We start from the raw sequence: 6,097 nt of genomic DNA on the forward strand, positions 1-6,097 counted from the left end.
TGTAGTTTTGATTTCTTTTCTTTTATGTTTGTTTTGGGCAGGCTTTTTAATGAAAGTGTAGATGGGTATGGAGAGATTTGGACTTGGGGAAGTAGACTCGCGAGCCCACTCGACCGGCCCACGAGAGGTACTCGACCGAGTTATCAAGAAACTAAGGCCCACTCGATTCCCATTTCTCTTGAATGATCGAGAAGAGGGAGAAAAAGAAGAAATTTTTTTGAATTTCAAACTTTGGTCAAGGAGCTCGACCACTTGTAGTCGAGTGTGGGGACGAGTGGCAGCAAAAAACAGGTCAAAGATTTCCATTTCAAATTTGAATGGTATTGACGCTCCACCCTTGTCTCCTAGTCCCCTTAGCTTCTTTAAATATAGCTTGACTCGATTCTATGCCTCTCACACTCTCATTTGCTTAACACAGTTAAAATCAAGTTTAAAATCTCTCTCAAAGTTCATCTTTTTGCTCAAGCTTAGCTCTTTTAGTTTTTGGGTCACTAACCTATTAACTTTAAGCTTTGAGTCTATCCTTTTAGTTCTATTCGAAAATGTCTTCAAAGATTACTAGGAAGTCTCGACAAGCGGCTGAAAGCTCCCTGGATCGTCGTGATGCTCGTCTTGAATCAAGAGGAGAAACTGGAAGAAGCACTCGACCCACCACTCGAGCAAGCACACGACCGAGTGGTGGTCCGAGTAGGCGGTCGAGTGAGGTTACGAGATAGAGGCATCAGTCAGCTGAGGAATACCCTGAGCGAACTGAGAGTGAAGAAGAGATGGAGTTCACTCTTAGGGAGCACATTAGGAGACACAAGGCCAATGGGAAGAGGCTAGCAGTTGAGGTTGAACAAGAGGAGATTGAAAGTGAGAGTGAAGAAGAAGATGAAGAAGAAGAGGGAGAAGATGATGGTGAAGAAGAATCTTGTGGCTTAACTCAAAGGCAGCTTTATGAAGCCTTCTTGAGGATGCAGTTCTTGGGGACTAGATACCCACACAAGGAAACCATGGAGAAGCTAGGCATTGATGAAGATGTGGAATGTCTTTTTGAGAAGTGCAACCTAAGCAAGTTCATGGTGCTTTGCATGGAAGGGTATAAAGAAGAAAGCTGTGAATTGTTAGTCACAATCAAGATGCATTGCTACACAAAGAAGGATAAGGAGTTTGGACCTGGTCATGTTGACTTCACTATCAAAGGGAGAAGGTATGAGCTTTCATTGGAAAAGATAGCCAATATATTTGGCTTTGAAGTTGGTAGTGAGAGGAGCATGGTCATACCAAGAGAAGAGCTCTATGTTATTTGGGAAACTATTGGAGACAACATCACATACTAATCCTCCAAGACCAAGGGTTCCAAGATAAGAAGCCCAGTCCTAAGGTACTTCCACAAGGCCTTAGCAAACACCTTCTTTGCTAGGAAGGAAACTGGAAATGTGAATGAGGGTGAGCTCAAGATGATTGATGTTGCACTCAATAGCATAATCCTTCAAGCAAAAGATGGAAGCATCATCCTTGGAAGCAGAGAGGGAACTGACTTTGCAATGGTGCTCATTGACCACTTGAGAAGCTGGGTAGGCAAATTGCACAACAAAGGCTCAATGGGAGCCCTAACCATTGGAGGCATCATCACTCCATTACTACAAGCTGCTAAGGTGCCACTTAGAGGAAAGAAGGTCATGCCAAGATGGATTGATTCAAGCTACCTCACCTCCACCTTAATACTAGCCAAGGAAATGCATCAAGGAAATCACCTTTTCAATTTTGAGCTTCCAACAATTGGGAAAAGACAGCTTGTCCTACCCAATCAAGAGCTCACCACCATACAAGAAGGAGCAAACATTGACTTTTGGCCATCTGATGAGTTCTTGTTTGATGGGACAGCTCAAGTTAGAATTAATGAAGCTAGAGATGTAGAAATGGCTGATGGGGAAGAGCAATTTTACTTTGAAGATTATGAGCCTAACCCAAGAGATAGTAGAGGAGTGAGAGAGAGTAGCAAGAGGTTGACACTCCTACAAAAGTGGAACAGGTGGCATGGGAAGAAGTTTGAAAAGCTGAAGAAGAAGGTGGGCAATATGGCTAAGTCCATCAAGGGCTTAAAGAAGGAGATTGCTGAATTGAAGAGTGCAAACTCATCTCCAAGCCATTCTAGCCCTTTGAGGAGGTGTAGCTCAACTAGAGCACTTTCAAGAGCTGAAAACCCTGTGGAACCAGCTAGAGCTTCAATGTACGAGCCAATTCAGAGGAAGAGAAGTTCAATTAGCCGAGAACAACAATTTTTTAGGCACTCGACCGGTTCACTCTTGCAGCCACTCGACCGAGCACCCCAAATGCACTCGGCCGAGTTCCATCCCAGAACTCCTTATGGCTTCCCAGCTCCAGCAGCATATCCAGGCTATCCAGGTTACCCTCCCTTCCCACCCCAGTACTTCATGGATCCAGCACTCCTGCAGCAGTTCTACCAGCAGAAGGGTCAGCATTTTCCAACTCGGCATCCAACTCGACCCCCCACTCGACCGAGCACTTGACCGAGTACCATTCGATGGCAATAGTCGAGTTGCCCCAATCTCCTTCTCCAAGTCAGCAACAAGACCCCAACTACACTTTGGAGAGCATGAATGATGATGTGGATAACTTCTTCCACAATCCATGAGGTAACACTATCACCTTCCTTGTAAATACCATTGCATGTCATATGTGTTTTGTTTTAGTCTTGAATCCTCTATCAAATTTCTTTCACACAGAGGACTGTGTGATTTAAGTTTGGGGGAGGGTTTGAGATAGTATTTGATGTTGTGTTTTGTTTTCTTATTTCAAATTTTTAGCATAATCATGTTAGTAATTGCATTTCATCTATGGCATAAAAAAACCCTAAAAATTTGAAAAAATTTGCCAAAAAAAAGAGTGTTCATGTAGTTTGCATTGCATATTAGGATTTTGTTAGCATGTTTCATGAAAGACTATTTAATATTTGCATTAGGGATCTATGATGAGTTTTGCCTTGTTAGCTTGCTTAATTCACTAAACTAGGATCAATGCCCAAGTTAATAGTATTTTGATGCTAGTTGAGTAGTTAGAAGCATAAGATTGAACCAAGCCTTGAATTCCTGCATTGCATTTGGTCTAAATTGAAGCATGTTGTGATTTGATGCCATTTCCTACTTATAAGAACCTAATATTGACTTTCAATTATCAACTTGTGCATTGCTTTAAACTCATGGATACCATACACATATTCGGATCATCTTTCTCCTTTTTACCACTCTTGTTGATCCAAGTAGCTGATTTCACTTTTAAATCAGTTTCTCCTACCCTTTACCAACCCTTCTTTCAAGCCATGTTTATTCTTGTGAGTGTGAGGCCTATTTTGGGATTGAGCTTGGTAGAAAGTTTTAGGTTTGAACTGACAAGAGTAAGGCCTTGTGTAGTTCTAGTTTGCAATTTTCAAACTAGATAGGACTAGGTAGTTCACTTGTTGGGTTTGGGACTTGGCTGTTTTGAAAAGAAAAGAGGAAAAAGAGAAAGAAAAGGTTAGAGTCTTTAGGAGGGGAATGTGTTTAAGTAAAACCAAAGTCTAGTGAAAGAATGGGAAGTATGAGATTGTTAAAGATGGTTCTAATTAAAGAAAAAGAAAGAAAGAAAAGAAGAGTCTAGCAAAAAGCTTTTATGTCTTACGAAATGAGAAGAAAAAGGAACCATAGCAAATAAGAAAGAAACCCCATTCCACTAGGTGATTCAAATAAGATACCTCTCCTAAAGCTTAAAAACAAAAGAGAAAAGGGTGAAAGAGAAGTGAAGAAGTTAAAGGGTAGAAATAGGATCATTTGGGTTTAGATTGATAGGATAAACACTTTGGGTGCCTTTGGGTAGACAAGGTTTTGTTCTTGTATGTGTGTAAGTGTTCTTACCTTTAGCCTTCTTCTAAAGCTCAATCCATTTTTATGAGAGAACCTTGATACTGATAAGCCCCACTCTAAAAAGAGACCATCATTGTCTCTAAACCTTTATTACCAAGCCAAATGAGTTTAAGCATTGCATAAGATTGATTGATGTTCTTGACTAATGAATGTTAAAGGAAATGGTTGATTTGAATGCATGTGAATATCAAAGGCTCAAATCAGTAAAGGTTGTGATAGCTTGGCTAACATCTTTAAGTACAGCTCATTCAACTTGCATCATAGTACTAGTAACTTGGACAATGATTCTAGCTGGTTTATTGGCAAGCTTTAGGAGCTGAGATCCCACTTTCAAACCTCACCTACCTTCTTATGTCTTGTTTATTTGCTTGAGGGCAAGCAAAGACTAAGTTTGGGGGTGTTGATGTTCATATATTTTACCTTGTTTTCCCTTAATATATTCACATCTTTTGATGTTCATGACCATTATTGCATAGTTTTAGGATTGTTCATGCATTAGAGTATAGTTGCATTGCATTTGCATCTTTTCTTGCATAAACAGGTGATTTTGGAGCCTAAGGAGCATGGAAGCAATGCTGAAGAGGAGAAAGCAAGGGAGTTAGAGCTGAAGAACCAAGGTCCGGAGTTCCACTCGACCGCCCACTCGACCAGACACTCGACCGTGTGCGGAGAAGGACTCGACCGAGTGGAGGGAACAGAAGAAAAGCCAACTCGACCGGTCACTCGACCGAGCACCTGGTCGAGCTGACCGAGCCGCCTAGCTATTTTGTCTTCTAGCATTTTTAGGGCTTCCACTCCTTTTTCTATATAAGGCCTTGTACCCTGCAGCCACCAAGGAGTCCAGTTTTTTTTTAGATATTCTAAAACCTAGTATTTACCCTTTTGGGAATTTATGCTCTTTGCACTTTTATTTTCTTAGATCTCTCATCTACTTTTGAAGGAAAACAAGATATTCCTTGATATTTGTTGGTTTCATAACTTTCAAAATATTAAGAATTCGAGTTTGATTCCTTCTTCAATATTGTAGATCTCTGTTTCATCTATCTAATCATGCAAGGTTCGGTATTTTCTGGGTTTATGACTTTGCTCATCATGTTTAGCATTTGTGAGTAGTTGCTTAGGATCTTGAGGATGGGTTAGGCTGGATTGTGGTTAAGGTTTGTTTAGCTAGGTCAAGCTTGATTGTTATAGATCTCTTCTAGGCTAGATGTACTCTATGCTGATCCTATAACCGAGAGGGTAGGGTTTGATTTTAAGCTTCTTAGCATCACACCAATGTCTATGTTGCAAGATAAGGCTAGATCTAGAGATTATCATTAGGCATGCTAAGAGATTAGATGTCTTGTTTGATTTTTGACATAAATGATCTGTTGTTTAATGCTTGCTTGTATAAATTCTTTGCTTTCTGAGAACAAGTCTAGAAATATATGAGCTTGATTGTTTTTGCCATGAGAGTGGATTAACATGTTCTAGGAGATCATTGTCTAGAGATTAGCTCAAGTTGATTGAGATTAGTTGACCAAGTTAGATGACCTTAATCATTAGTCCAGCCCATGAATCCCTCCTCAAGACCTTCCTTGTCTATTGATTTCTTAGTCTAAATCATGTTGCTTGGTCGTTGTTTGATTTACTTTTGTCTTGCTCTGTTTTGTTTGCATTGTTCTGCTTCTCGCATTTGTCCGACTCGACCCTGTACTCGATCGCACACTCGATCGAGTGCTTGCTCGAGCTCATCCCCAAAATTCTTGTTTATGCTTTGTGTTTGTCCTGTTTCAGTTCATGTTTCATTTTAGTTGCTTTTCTGTTACATTCATTTAATTTCCTGTTCATTACTTGCCTTGCATTAGTTTATTACTTCCATTACTATAGTTTCTATTTCTGTCTCATTGCATTGTTGTTTAGATCATCATGTTCTTTTTAGTTTTAGCATCTAGTTTTATAAGCTTTTACATTCTGCATTTTACATTCATCATTAGGTTGTTAGTGACCAACATCCTTTATAATTGGCTCAACTTAGATAAATGTGCATGTCATGATTGCTTGCATCTCACTCAGATTTGGATTGACACCCTTTATACTGCAACATCATAAAGCGAATTGAAACCCTTGCTTTCTACCCATTCATTCATATCTCATATCATTCACCAATCATCTCCACCACAAGAAAGCAGAGTTCTAGCAATGCATGAGTA

The sequence above is a fragment of the Camelina sativa genome, chromosome 13, assembly GCF_030686135.1.
Source record: "Camelina sativa cultivar CO46 ecotype springtype chromosome 13, ASM3068613v1".
In the NCBI taxonomy this organism is placed as follows: Eukaryota; Viridiplantae; Streptophyta; class Magnoliopsida; order Brassicales; family Brassicaceae; genus Camelina; species Camelina sativa.